Source organism: Amphiura filiformis, chromosome 8 (assembly GCF_039555335.1).
Source record: "Amphiura filiformis chromosome 8, Afil_fr2py, whole genome shotgun sequence".
Taxonomy (NCBI): domain Eukaryota; kingdom Metazoa; phylum Echinodermata; class Ophiuroidea; order Amphilepidida; family Amphiuridae; genus Amphiura; species Amphiura filiformis.
Genome location: NC_092635.1, coordinates 66,300,303 through 66,315,660, shown reverse-complemented (window position 1 = coordinate 66,315,660; position 15,358 = coordinate 66,300,303). Strand labels below are relative to the sequence as shown.

General features: G+C 35.3%; 1 protein-coding gene across 3 annotated transcripts in view; it reads left to right on the top strand.

The window, feature by feature from the left end:
- Nucleotides 1-15,358, top strand: part of LOC140159373 (QRFP-like peptide receptor) — a 214,301-nt gene that overhangs the window by 44,245 nt on the left and 154,698 nt on the right. For all 3 annotated transcript variants that reach the window (XM_072182823.1, XM_072182824.1, XM_072182825.1), the window contains exon 2: nucleotides 11,934-12,140. The gene's annotated coding sequence lies outside the window, so the exon portion shown is untranslated. The remainder of the gene's footprint in view (nucleotides 1-11,933; nucleotides 12,141-15,358) is intronic.

Here is a 15,358-nt window from a genome sequence, read left to right as displayed (position 1 = left end):
CTGCAACCAGTGTCTCTGCAAACAAATAATAATTTCTTATTTCTACGGACAATAAATAGTGCTAATTATTCTCTCTCATTCATATGTTTATATTTTTATACTCAAATGGCGAATGTCCATTGATATTCTTAAAAGTGTGGACAATGTATTAGAAGCTATTAATTTCAATTTGTGTGTTAACTTAGAGGATAGAGGTTACGTACTTGCAAAGCTCTCTAAACACACACAAAAAAAAAACAATTTTGCGGATACCTGATCAATATGGTAATCTTAAATCATTTAATGACAATTAGCTTAACATAATCATCAATAGAGCAAAGTTTATATAATTTAAGCTAGTGCTGATAAAACGCCCGGAGAATATGGATTATATACTACACTGACGTCTTCTGATTAAGTGGTCACTTTTTTCGTTCTTCCCCGCGGTCACTGATAATGTCAAGAGTAGATACATTAACTCTCTGCTTTTGTAATTGGGTGTAATTACAATCATGAAGGGTTCTCTAACGTATGCACATAATTATGTTTAAAGGACGGTTTCCACCGAAAATACTTTTTTATTATTAAACATACTAGACACTTCATATTTGGTATCAAGGTCACTTAGGTTGAATAAATGCAAAAGGTACAAAAAAATTGCCTAATTTTGACCATCTTGGATTTTTAGGTGTTGAATTTCAAAAGAGTACAGTAGTTCTTTTTCATATGAAATATAGTAAGCAAACGTAAAAAAAACGTTGGAGTTAGAATCTTGATGAAACATTCCCTTTTCTTAGGAAGAGGTAAAAACAAATTATAGAGGGCGCTATTTAGTGCAAAATCCAAGTTTTTCTTTATTTTTGATTTGTTTTTCCTTTCATTAGAAAATGAAATATTTTTTCTAAAATCTAACTCCAAAATTATTTGTTAAATTTGCTCATTATCTTAAAAAATATATAAAACAATGCTTAGCAATCCGGGATTCTACGGGGTTACATTAAAATTTACATTATGTAATATTTGATCCTTTGCTTATCTTAATACTCCGTATATAAAGCAATCGGAAACAAAACTTTGTCAAGCTTTACTAAATGATTATACTTGAGCCCGTTAAGGATTTGATAGTGATATTTCATTTAACTTCGATAATCAAATAATTCCAACGCCGTTTTAGAAAGCGATTCAGGATGTAAAAACAGATGCCTTACGCTGAGCATTGTTGACAGATGTGACAGTGTAAGCCGTCATAAGATCCGCGGATTCGATAACTGGATCGAATGTGATTTCCGCAAGTGAATCAATAATACGATATTTTGCAGGTGAAAGTAGATATGTAGATTAGCTGAGGTTACTGTTCATAGAATGTGAGAGAAATCAGGTGAAGCCTTTTGGACGTCTGCATTAATTATAGACGAAAAGATTCTTTTTAAAGACTCTACAAGCAAACAAGTTTTATAGCTAATCGAAATAGCCAGGACATCTTTATTATGATACTGTGACACTTGTCTTCATAACATATTTTTAACCGGTACACGATGCAGCTCGCAAAAGCATATTTATGACATAGCACCCTTTGGAAAGTGCAGTTTAATACATGTATGCAAAGAAATGTGACTACGAAACAGTTTACGAACGTTGAAAAGACTAGCAGCAACTTATTAATTGTACACACAACTTCTGCCTGCATGAAACGTAATTTAATAATTCAATCGTTAGTAGTAATTCATATTCCCTTTGGATTATGTAATAAATAATTGCATCTTATCGAAAGCAGGAAATATATAAATAAGTAACAGACAATGATACGCACTCAGACAAGACACTTAAATTTCGTATTTGCTGAGAACGCTCGGGTAAGAATGTCAGCGGCGAGTACCACTTCACAGACGTTCAGGGACTCATCCGAACCTTAAGAGAATTAATCGGATTTATAGTCAACAGGTCGGATTCTTATTACAGACTATAAATGAACATTAATGAGCCGCAAGAAGCGCTGGTGGGAAGCCTATTGCCTTTTATTACTAAACGTACCGTGATATAAAACACCACGGTGCGTAAAGATCTGGCAGCAGCATTGTCCATGCACGCGTAGCTCTGGTTACATATGGGTGAAACAGGAAGGAAACTCAAGTTTAGACTTAAAGCCATATTATAACATTTGCTGAGGAGAACGCCCTCAAAAAAATATAAAATTCAGGTTTTTACACGATTGGAATGTACTTTAGTAAACAAAGATTCTCTGCAAAAATCAAGACTTTAGGTGCTGTAGTTTGGTCAAAATCCGAGATTTTGAATAAACCGCCGGAACCGTCGTTTTATTATTACGATAGAAATATTAGTCGAACTCGTATGCGATGTCAACACATCCCTACGTACACGGCGTGTGGGACACACACACACACACACGCCAGAGGGTCGTACCATATTACAACCGCCGGAGTAACATGCATTGGCGCTAGTAGTAAATTCCGATTTTCTTTGCTTTACCTCACTTGTTCGGCTCAAAATTAAAAGGGGACATATCTGACAGTAAATGCTAACATTTTATTGAAAATGAATACTAAGCTATTTTTAAAGAAATGTTATAATATGGCTTTAGGAACATAAGTCAGTTGCTCCAAGTGTCAGTTCCCGTGCATCCACTCATTCTCAGTCCGGTCTCGGAAGGAGTCCCCATTTTTGGACAACAACAGGAACGACACAGAGAAAAATCCTTGAAGTGATTCACATTAGGAGAGACCAGGAGCCTAAAATCAACAACTCGCAGGGATACAATCTATCTCCAGTATGTAACGGTTTGTTGAAATCAGCAAAACCAACTGACATATCTAAAAGAAGATCTTCTTGAAACAATGATATCATCAACTTACACACCATTGGTCACTTTTTAGGACGGAACCAATTGCTTCTGAAATGATCAATTATATAGAAAAAATAACATGATGAGTGCAGTTGAATCTGTTTTACTTTTTGTACTACAATTGTGCCCAGATTGTGAATTAAGTTTTATATTGAATTTTCTGAACAATTACATTAAATTACGAGGAATCTTAGCACACATTCGTGGACTCATTGTGTTTGTCCTTGGGTGCAATTAATCATGAAGGACTCGCTAACACAGTTTAAAAAAGGAAAACACATCTTACTTGAAGGAGAAGAAAAAACAGTTTATAACAAGTGGTTGGTTTGGACATCCATTCTGATTGAGGGGGTACCGACCATGATTGGGGCACCGGGTCTGATGGGGGCGGGGGCACAATCCGTTTTATGGAATTTTATAAATTTTGCAATCGATTGGGGGCACGTGACCCGTGCCCCTATGACGCTACGCCACTGCCTCAGCAGATTACAGGAATCCTGAGACGGAACTGTGCTATATGCATCTGTTTTGATACGATTAATATTGCTAACGTTGTATGGACATTAATGAGTTACCTTAGTCATAAGTAAAACTAAATATAATGCGTGCATAATTCCAATTCCAATGTCTCAAAGGACATAGCATGCTTGATAAATAAAAAAACATGATTAGAGCAGCACATTTTATTTAACATGCAATTGCAACTCTTTCCCCACAAGAATATAATTTTAAGTTGAAACTGGTTTGAATATTTTTAACAGAAATTCAGAAAATGAACATTACTGCATGCAACGATGCTACAGACACGTTGTTGAAGATGGTTTATAGTGTTTTGTTCATAGTGATTCGGTTCTTGAGAGAGCCTCTGCACGTTTTCTAGTTTGTGTTTTGTATAAAACCACCACGTAGGATGTATGCAGTGAGTTGGAATTATAAATCGCTAATAAGAAACATTACAAGTGTTGTCGGCCGGGAGAATATGATCTGATTTTGAGACTTGCACTTGCTTTAGGTGAGAATTCTTCTTCCTGTCACAACATGTGCCTATAATGTTGAAATCCTGTAATCATGTTTTGTTATTGGCCGGGATGTTAGTTTATCAGCGTCTACTTCTGAGAAGTATAGAATATTGTAGAATTTTATAGTACATGGCGCTGTGGGGTTGGGATGTTTTTTGCTACATTAGTGGAACCAATGTTTTTTTTTATCCTGAAATGATATTATTATAACAAATAATAAATACATTTCGGATTTATATAGCGCCTTTTTCCAGATCTTTGAGGATTTAAAGCGCCGTATTTTGGCTGCCATGGTGAATCATCACAATCAGATCGCATCAACTAGGCCAGTTGCTGCCGAACCTGGCGGAGACCTATCTGCACTTAGATTGTAATATCCACCAATTATCTGTGCAGCGCCCCAAATTCCATTGGGTGAAGGAAGTTTTTGATAAACAAACAACTAATCACCGATTTAAAAATATGATTGGTTCCAGTTTTTTCTATGCCCCTGTGGTTCCAACGAGGGGTCGGAGTCACAGTGGTGCCAAAACTTAAAAATAGCCCCATCATGTTGTAATGTATCTTAAAGGGGCATTTCGTGATCCACAGCCTCATCCCCACTTTTCTCAAAAAAGTTGAGATTTTTATATCACTGGAAACCTCTGGCTACATAATGTTTATGTACAAAATATTTCTTGCAGATTAATTCGTTTTGCAAAGATATCGTGAAATTTGAATTTCGTTCTGGTGCACCAGAACGAAATTACAACGCATTGTCTTTGGAGCAGTGTAATACACATAATCATGCATAACTCGCAAACGCAAAATCGGAATCAACTGAAATTTTGGGAATAGGCTTTTTTCGTGGATATGTACTGAAAAATGTCATAAAAAGAGGATGCTAGGATCACGAAATACTCCTTTAATGTGTCTCTCATCACAGAGAATAAAAAGTCGATTGTCATATTCTTCTACGTTGCTTAGTTCAGGAGTTATAAATTGAATGTTGAAACTAGACATGTCTAGTTTTTATGTCTTAGTTTGCTTCTTTTCCAAAATACCGACAGATTTTAACATGATGAAGATTAAATGCTAACCGCAAGCTAAAGAGTTATAAGATTGTCAACATTGCCTGTATGATCGATATTTTGAGTGTGCTAAAAAGAATCCATTACCTCTATTTGTCAACAATTATTCGCGTTTCTCTAGCAACTATAGCATAAATCTTTGCTAAACAGTTTTGCTATCGGCATATTATCAGTGCTTATATCATAGGCATAGAGTAAAAACAAAGCTTATCGGAATGATCCTTTTCGTTCGGATCAAAATATAACTTATAAGATGTCACTTCTGACGGCTCGGTAGAGTTCTAAGCAAATACAAAACGTTTTATATAGGAAAAAATATCGCGTATAAAAGGTATACAAACGTATAGTAAGGTAAAGGAGACGACCCTTTATAAACAGTGATCGGAGTGCCCATCTCTCTTTGATTGGCGACTTGGGCCAGACTCCTCCATGTAATGTTGCTATAGGGGGATCTTCCACAGCGAGTCTGTTACCTTCCCAACATTTAAGAATGCGGGTACCATACACCTGGGTGGAGAGGAGTAATCGAGATAAAGTGCCTTACTCAAGGGCACAACACCGTGGCGTCGTAGTATACCGTAAACGTTCGCCTAATGGCGCACCTTGGCTCCTTTGCCTTGGAGTAAATTTCAGGTGCAAATAGAGAGCTCCCTCCTCTGAAATCCCAACAAGAATTAAGGTTTCTTGTCCTTATTTGCTGGTGGGAATTTTACGACAGGGCACTTTTAGGTTGTGCCTAAAATTCCACTTATGTCAAGGGAGCCCATAGTGCCATTAGGCAAACGTTTACAGTAGTATAGTATAGTATAGTATAGTATAGTATAGTATAGTATAGTATAGTATAGTATAATATAGTAGAGTAGAGTATAATATAGTAGAGTATAGTATAGTATAGTATAGTATAGTATAGTATAGTATAGTATAGTATAGTATAGTATAGTATAGTATAGTATAGTATAGTATAGTATAGTGTAGTATAGTATAATATAGTATAGTATAGTATAATATAGTTTGTGATTAGTATTATTATTCCTGAGGAAATACGCTTTTGACTGAGATGTCCGATCTTTTTCTTCTACCTTCTTACTTATTTGAAAGGCCAGCATGTTTTTATAGACTTTCTTATCCTAGCGTGTGCATCTGAATGGGACTCGCACCTGTAGATTTGCTGTGGATTGGCACAGCAGATAAGTAGGTCTAATAAAATCTAAGGAAAATATCAAGACTGAAAATCTAAGTGCAAGAAGTCCACTTGGCCCCTCAACATGTATACACTAAAGTTGCGTATAGTTTTGCATAGGTTGGTAATGTTTTATACATGTTCAGGGGCCAAAACAAATCTTTCAAAACCTTTCATGATGTATTCACCCTGGATTAAACATTATAAAACCCTAAGAAACTATACGTAACTATCGTGTATACATGTTGAGGGGCCAAGTGGACTTACGGTCTTCTTGCGCTCAGGTCTTCAAGTAAAGCTTAGCACTCTGGGATTCTAAGATGATATATTAAACCTGCATTATTTAATACCTGATACTTTGCTTGTCTTATAAATACCACGTATACAAAACAATGGGAATCAAAAGCTTCGTCAAGCTTAACTGCGTGATTATATTTTAGCCAGTCAAGGATTTACTAGCGATATTTTAATTTACCTATAATACTCGGATAATACCAAAGTTGGTTTTGGTCAGCGATTTAGGATGTGAAAGCAGATGCATTACACCGTACATTGTTGACAGATGTGATAGCATAAGCCGTCATAAGCTTAGTGGAGTTTGATAACTGGATCGAGTTTTCAGAGAGATCAATATTAAGAGCGAGGCTTTTTTAAAACATGCGTGATCAGAACCTGATCTTTTTGCAGGTGCATATCAATTTTGATTAATGTGAGAAATATCAGTTGAAGCCTATCGGATATCCTCATATGAATATTTTGTTACTAAACTTCAACATATCCAGAGCAGCTTTAGAACGATACTGTGATACTGAGCGATAATTATTATAATAGATTTGAGTTCGCAATGTATCGTTTTCATACAGATAAATCTGTATTTTCTTTTCAGCAAAATGTTAGTTTTTACCGTCAGATATGTCCCCTTTTAATTGTTAGCAGAACTAGTGAGGTGAGACAAAGGAGATTGCAATTTAATTCTAACGCTGATGCGTGTCATTCCGTCGAAAAAGGCAACTTTATAATGGGTTTATGACCGTTTCAAAGTCTTGTTGTTAATTGAACACACAATTTCTGCCTTATGATTCAATCAAAAAGTTTGCGGGAAAAGGGCGGGCAAAAGTTCATAATGCAGTTTCAAAGTTCAAATGCATTACCTCATAATTATGCAAAAAGTGTGCCCTAATGACAAAACCTCCCAGCGACTATATATTATTATCCTGCACGAAACGTAGATCAACTCGTTAACATGGCTAATACGTAATTCATATTCTCTTTGGATACTGTAACAGATAATATGAAATTGTAATTTGAATCCTATGGAAAGCAGGAAATGTATGAATATATAACAGACCTTGATAGACACTCAATCAAGACACTTAAATTTTTAAACAAGACTCTTAATTTTTTCATTTGCTAAAAAAAGGAAGCGGCGAAGAGCACTTCAAAGACTTTCAGGGACTCATCCGAGCCTTTAGAGAATTAATAACTAAATTCATGCTATGACATGAATCAAAATTCGGTAAGAAAATCAGGTCTCCGTTCAACAGGTCGGATACTTATTACAGAATGTAAATGAACATTAATCAGAAACGTTGGTTGAAATCCTATTATTATTAAAGCTGAGATAACGCGTTTCTTAGATTGTGCCCAGATTGTGAATATAGTTTATGAGGCGTTGTGAGTTAGTGGTATGTACTTCAAGTAACACATTTCGAAGAAGAACAAAAATCGTCTTTCTTGAAGAAGAAAAAAATAAACTGGCTGTTTTAGAACTATACTGTATTTCTATTATGTCACTGAGGCCAGGCTTCTGATTTATATTACTGTCTCTGAGCTGATCAGATATTGAGTGAGTTATATTCAGTACAGCGTCAAATAGACCTGATCATTAAAATGGGTCACCAAGCTTAAGGTTCATTTCTCCTTTAACGACTTTCTAATTTACCTTGATAGTTTAATATGCTTCCAATGGGATTCTTCATCTGTCTTTGAGATGACCAGGTGTCAATGTTATCATAGCTAGAGGCAGTACTTAACACAGATGAGGAGTGAGTTACTTTAAGTTCAGCTTCAAATAATGGATTATAGAACATAATATTCATCTCTCCTTTAAAATACTTAAAAACATTACTGCTTGAGCTGCCACTGGGGTTCGTTATCTTTCATAGATGTTGCCATATGATCCGTTTCTCTGAAAGCCACGGCAGTATATGAGTCAGAGGGGAAATAAGTTATAAAAGGTAATATTGTGCATTTCGTCCTGTATAAAATTCATATTCAGTTTTAAGAATTACCATCACTTCTTACAATATTGAAATTTCATAACAGGCAAAGTGTAAAACTGTAAAACTGAACAGATGTTAATTACATAGGCATGGCTTATGCTTGTATACGGTTAATTTTGCTAACGTTGTATACATTAAAGCCATATTGTAATATTTCCATAAAAGATAGATTAGGGGCGCACCATTAGATTTCCAGGGGGGGGCATGGGAGTTTTTTGAAAAAAAAACTTTGCCCACTAGTGAGGAAAAAAAAAAAAACTTTGCCCACTAGTGAGAAAAAAACAACAACTTTGCCTCACTGATGAGTAAAAAAAAATTTCCCCACCCAACTTTGTATAAAAATGTACATTAAAATTGAAAAAAAATAACTTCACCGCCGAAGGCGGTGAAAAAAAAAATTTGGTGCTCTTGGAGGCGAAAAAAAAAAAAAATTCTGCCGCCTTCGGCGGCGAAAAAAAAAAATTCTGCCTGACCCAAACTCCCTTGCCCCCCCCTGAGAATCTAATGGTGCGTCCCTTAGTATTATTTTCTTTTCCATAAAGAGTTAGATTTTACTGTTTGATATTTCCTTTTTAAATTTTGAATCGAACAGCTGAGGTAAAGGAAAGAAAATTGGGATTTACTACCAGCGCCGATGTCACCAATGCATGTCACTCCATCGCTCGTTTTACGGTTTGGTCCTTTGATGTGTGTATGACCGTACCGGAAGGCGTACTGTGGTATTAACACCCCGTATGTTAATAATATTTCCATCGTAATAATAAACCTTCTTGTTCAGACGGTTTATTCAAAATCTCGGATTTTACAGCATCCAAAGTTTTGATTTGTGCAGGGTATTTAAAGTTTACATGACTAAGGTACATTACAAGCGTGTAAAAACAGAATCTTGAAAAATATTGAGGGCATCCTCCACAGCAAATGTTACAACATGGCTCTAAGGGAGCTGAAATTGAATTACTCATGCAAAACAACCAAATAATGTAAACTTAAATAAATGTGCTTTATTCTCGTCGATAACAACAAAAGTGCCGTCTACGTATCGAAGCCAAATACGCAATGGGTGGTCAGCTGATTTTAGTGCATTTTGCTCGAACCACTCCATATAATGGTTTGCAGCAATAGGGCTAACCAGCCATGATCCTGACTACTGATGCCTGGTAAAGGGACTTCACACATTGACAAGATTATTACACCTATTCAATCATTGCGTCACAATAGCAGTGGCATTATTAGTTTTAAAATAAGATTTTCTGTTTATATACAAAGGCTATCTGCAAATATGAAAAACACATCATCAAGTCGTATTCTAGATGCATGTTTATCAAAATTCATTTTACGGTGATTTGCTTGGTGTGGTAAATTCACATTAGTATTTTGGCTCTTTACTCTATACATCTGCAGAATTGCATTTTATCAAATATAACCGTTTCAGCTTCATTGATGAACATTTTCTATAGGATAACTAGAATCAAATTAATAAACATACATATTATTTTCAGAAGATCCAAAATATGAAAAAGCTACAATTATGTCACTTTATTGGTGATGTTTCAAATCAAGTGATGAAAGTTTTATCGAAATAAAAGTGTAATAAATTGAATAGAGAATGTTGATTAAACTGGCACCGTGTGGTGTTTATATCGTTGCCAGAGAGTATGGCTTTTCGTTCAATCTTGTGTTGGATGAAACGTACATGAAGGCATGATTAAGTTACTTTGAAGGAATAGTACCTCGTACACTACCGGAATTAGAAACATGTCTACCTTTAGCCACACAATTGATCACAATAGTCTCACCGTGCCCTACTTTCATTAGTATTATCCTGTAATTCTGTATGGCATGTAAAATGTTCTTTCTACTCAGTATCCATGAATTGAAATTTCTAAATAAAGACGTCTAAAAAGTAACAGAGCCGTTATATAATATCTAAACTATTTTAATAGTAAATAAATCATATTTACAATATTTGAACATAAAAAAGAACGATTGTGTATTTACCGTAAGTAAACCATCATTCAGCTGTTATAAATACACCTATAGCGTCAGAACTAGTAATTGTGTTCACATTATTTTAACATAGAAAGCAGGATGATTTATTTACGCGTATTTTGATACCCCATTTGTCCAATTTCGTTCAATATTAACAACACAGCAGTGTTTTTAAAGAAAAATTTAAAAGTTGCAGCTATTTGTATTGATTTGAAGTCAGCGCGAAGATAAATAAAGGGTTTTACGTGCCACAATGCTTGCGTAATAACCATTGATCGCTGTAAACTGCAACCTTTAAATTCGGGTATTTTTCTTTAAAAGCACTACTGCGCTGTTAATATTGAACGACATTTGACAAATGAGGTATCAAAATGCGCGTAAACAAACCATCCTTCTCTCTATGTAAAATAATGTGAACACAATTATCAGTTCTGAAGCTGTGGGCGGATTTAACAGCTGCGTTACTTTTTAAAATATTGTACATACGATTAATAGTTCTGAAACTAAAGGTCGTACTTATAACGGCTGCGTTACTTTTTGTGAAGTCTCTTGATAAACAAACATAACAACATCTGCTCACCTTATTTGCAAAGTATTTGAAAAAAAGAAGAAAAAAAAGCGTAGTGATTTATAGTGCGCTACGCACAGGCACAACGCCTAGACGTTGATCCACAAGCCTCAGCACACTTTACAGGTTGTCGCTGACCACTATGGCCCACATCATTCCATAAACCATTAAACAACAAATCAGGGACTTTGCTGCTTCAAGAGCGCACACCCTAGACATGCCACAAATAACCATCGCAACCAGGATCAGCTCCCCGAGTTTCGTACGGGTTACAACGAGACAAATTAGCAGTGAGTTCCTTGTCCAGGGAATTTCAAGCTAACTCAATTTTTCCACGAGATATTTGACACCACCAGGGTTCGAACCCGTAACCTCTCGCACCATAGTCGAACGCCTTATCGATTGAGCTAACTTGAAACGCCATGTCATTGTAATATGCGTTATGGGACGGTAATGACACTTAGTAAGCATGGTGATGTGAATGCGCTGTGCGGATGTTAAAGTCTTTTGTTCAGCCATTGATCAATTGCACTTCTACTCGCATTTTCACATTGACGAATTGCTAGCTGTGCGCATTATGGTCCTATTTATCGTCGCATTAAATGTCGGATTTGTAAAATGCGCCGGTGATTCTGCAAAGGGCGTTTTTCCCATTAAATTTGCAATTCACTTATCTCCTCCAAGTCTTGTATTCTATAAGTATTCAAACGCATTACTTAACTGCTAACTACTGCTACTTTTAGACAAATCGCCCTAGTCAACTCTATTCAATGCATAACGTCCAACGTGATGATAAAAGACGTGTCTCCAATGTCGGCTTTAGACATATTCAGGGAGCAGACCCCATTTAACTCTCAACTAACTGAACATATTTTGTAACAAGGGAAGGAGGAGGGGGGCTAGTTTCAACCCGACCAGATTGATGATTTAATTGACAAAAACTTAGATAATCGCTGAACGATGTTGCTTTTACTCACTCTTTTCAGGAATAGGAATTGTTCTATACCGCTTCACTGGCCCTGACAGACAATTCCCTTTTGGGGAAAATGCACCTTTTTGGCGTACTCAAAATCTGACCGGAAAAGGAGCACTTTTGACTGGCTGTACCCATCTTCTGCGCTATAATCCTATATCTCACACTTGGATCACTATCATAGTTCTACTGCGAAATCATTGTTACATTATAATAAAAGGTAAGATCCCCTCATTATATTAATAGCTCACTACTTCCCTTATTCTAGCAACTGGTTTTTCAATATTATGCAATGCAATGATCATTCTGCAAGATCTGGGGATTTCCAGATCTAAAAATAATGTAGGTCTGACTAACTTTGTTATCGTGATTCAACTTGATTAAATCAGAGGGGATTCTCATCTTTACAAAGTTGAAATGAACAAATTTTACAATTCCTGTAACTATATGTAACTATACATTGGTAGTAAATATATTGGTATTCCACGTTTTATAGTAAATATTGGGGGGTCCCAAATCCCCATTCGTAGTTCATTTTAGAAATTTGTTTTAGTTGGACGAAGATTTATGATATTCACATTTCCCTAGAAATCAAAGCAGTGCAATCTTTGGCATGATTTCCAACGTCGGTATTGACATTTCCAACCAAGTTATAGCGAGGCATAATTGAAGCTGATAATTCAGACAAAAAGATGACGTATGAAATAAGATGAATCGCCACACGCCCTTCAATTCATTGCTATGAGAATGTTACACAGGTTGAGCAGAGACCGACGTCTGTCAAAACCACTTCAAGTCCGAGAGACCAACAGAATTGATATCAATGGAGCTCTATAAAAGCCTTGTATTGTATGCGTACCTGATTGTGAAGCTCCTGTACTTATCCTGCATTTATTACTTTTAAGTCAACTTTGATAACGACATTTTATAAAAGTGGGGAAAACCACTTCTTCTATGCATACTTTATAATAACGAATTGTGAGATGCTGTGAAAATCTTCTTTGCCTCACGAACGAGAAGGGTTAAAACAACCACAAGAACCTGAGGGTATGTGCTGTAACTGTCAGGGTCAACAACTCGCTCTCAGAGGTTTTCAGTCAGATTAATTTCAACTCAAAAGACGGTCTTAAGAATTCAAGATGCTATTATGCATTGATTACAATGGTTGCTTTATTATGTTCCATAGTAGCTCTTAGTAAAACAAATAGTATGTTACCCTATACGAACCTTCCTGTACATACGACCTTGAGTTCATACGTTGATATCCATAAACATTAGCTTTACGATCTATACAGTTTATATCGAAAAAAAATATTCTAGACTTGTCGCAGGTATGTATAGTTTTTATCTGTTTTACATAATATTAAGTTACAAAAAGTTACAAAAATGCATTTCAAAATTGATGTTATTATCAATCTTGCGAGTTTAGTAGTAATTAATCAGATTCGCTAGAACCCAATTGTTAAAACACAATGACAGCTTCTGTAATTTACGCTTATGATTTTTGATTTAGATATTAAATGGCATTTTCCATTGCACAGTCAATCTAGTCAATGGTAATGGACTGTAGCATTTGTTCTAGATCGATGGACCCGTATTACAAAGGCGTTATTGGTATATCAACTCTACCTTTGATATTATGAACTATAGCATAAGTATTTTCGTGCGTCATGGCAAAAGGGTGGCAAAAGTTTCGTTACATAAAATTCAAAATAGATCAAGAGGATTCACAGTGTGTTACCTCTTTTGCCCTGTTACCTAGGTAACATTTTATATAGGTCAAACAATACTTTTTATTAATAATAATGTTGTAACCTTACCTATTTTGATGATTTTGACCAACCCATTCTAGATCTCCTGGACTCATATTACAAAGGCGTTATCGGTCTATCAATTATACCCTTTGATATTATGAACTACACTTTTCCCTCTCTTTGCATCTCACTTTGGGTTAGTTTTGATTATAATTACATAATTATTGAGTATTCCGTTGTAAATTGTTAAACAATAAATTGTTAAACAATCACATTTCAATAAATATATCGTTTGACGCCAATTGTACTTTGTTACTGCGGTTTTGAAAAGAACATATGTTAGATGGAATGTTGTCATTTGGTGCAGATAAGTTAATTGTGTCGTGAAATTAATGCATCGATTTTTAAAAAAAATGAAAATAATTAATGTTGTCATTCCTGACAAATGAGCCAGGTGCGGCAATATCAATATTCCTGATATGTTCATGCTGTTAACGAAAAAATGCCAGTCAAAGTTAATGTTATCCGATGTAACATTTGTTTGCAGATGTTAAAGGAAGGTGACCTGATATACCGTAAAACCCCGTCTACAAGCATATAGAGTGCCTCTGATTAAAGCTACATTAATCCAGGCGCCATTATGGAATTTGAACAAATAAATTACGGATCTAAGCATAAATTATACAAACAAGTATTATTTTAAGACCAATCTATTATATTGGTATATTAACGCTTGCATCGAATTAATTTAGCTTTCATAAAAACACTATATATATATATGCTTGTAGACGGAGTTTTACGGTATTTGGAAAATCAAATTCTTTAAAACCTACGTATAACATAAAATGTCATCCCTTTCAAGCATTCATGCAAAAAGAACATGTAAATGTTTTTTGTAAATGTGTCTAATTCCTAATGGAATTGCCGACATTTATACAGCGTGATATTGGTAGTCTACTGTGTTTTTATTAATGGTAATCATCATGATCATGTAATATATTGATTTCAAGTGAAAGGCTCATAAACATATTGAAATTAGAAGGTCCAACTCAGTGTATTTCCGAAGATATCATCAAAAAACCTGCCTAATTAGTCTCAAATGTGGTATACCATATTACTGTATCTCCTATAACAACTCTATATACTTTTTAGTCAGACACTGAAAAATATGTTTACTTCGATATAAATATTATTTCTTAAATAAGACGGATTACATTTCACTGATTTATGTGGAAATATTTAAATCAATTTTTAAAATAAATATTTACATGAAATGTTGCTTACTTTCGTCTTTCACAATATAAAGGCACAATAGCATAATACCGTGTAGCATTTTTACTTATGGTCATAACCTATATCCCATCTTTAAAAAAACATCCTGCAGTTTCCTACCTTGACGTTGAGAAAACATAAATGAAATAGGCATGTTATAAAATTTGTATTTTTGTATGAAAATCAATATAATTGAAGCTCAAGTTCAATGCATAACAGTTTATAATTACATTTTCTCGGTACCCTGAATCACATCAACCAGAACAGTTCCATTTAGTGTTATGGCGTCGTATTACCACTGAAATTGGACTCCAAAACAGTCATAGATAAAATCCTCCGGGCCAAAGATGTGTGCTTCCTCTTGTCACATTACATGTATTGGCAGTGATAAAATCAACCTCTCTCTTCAGCG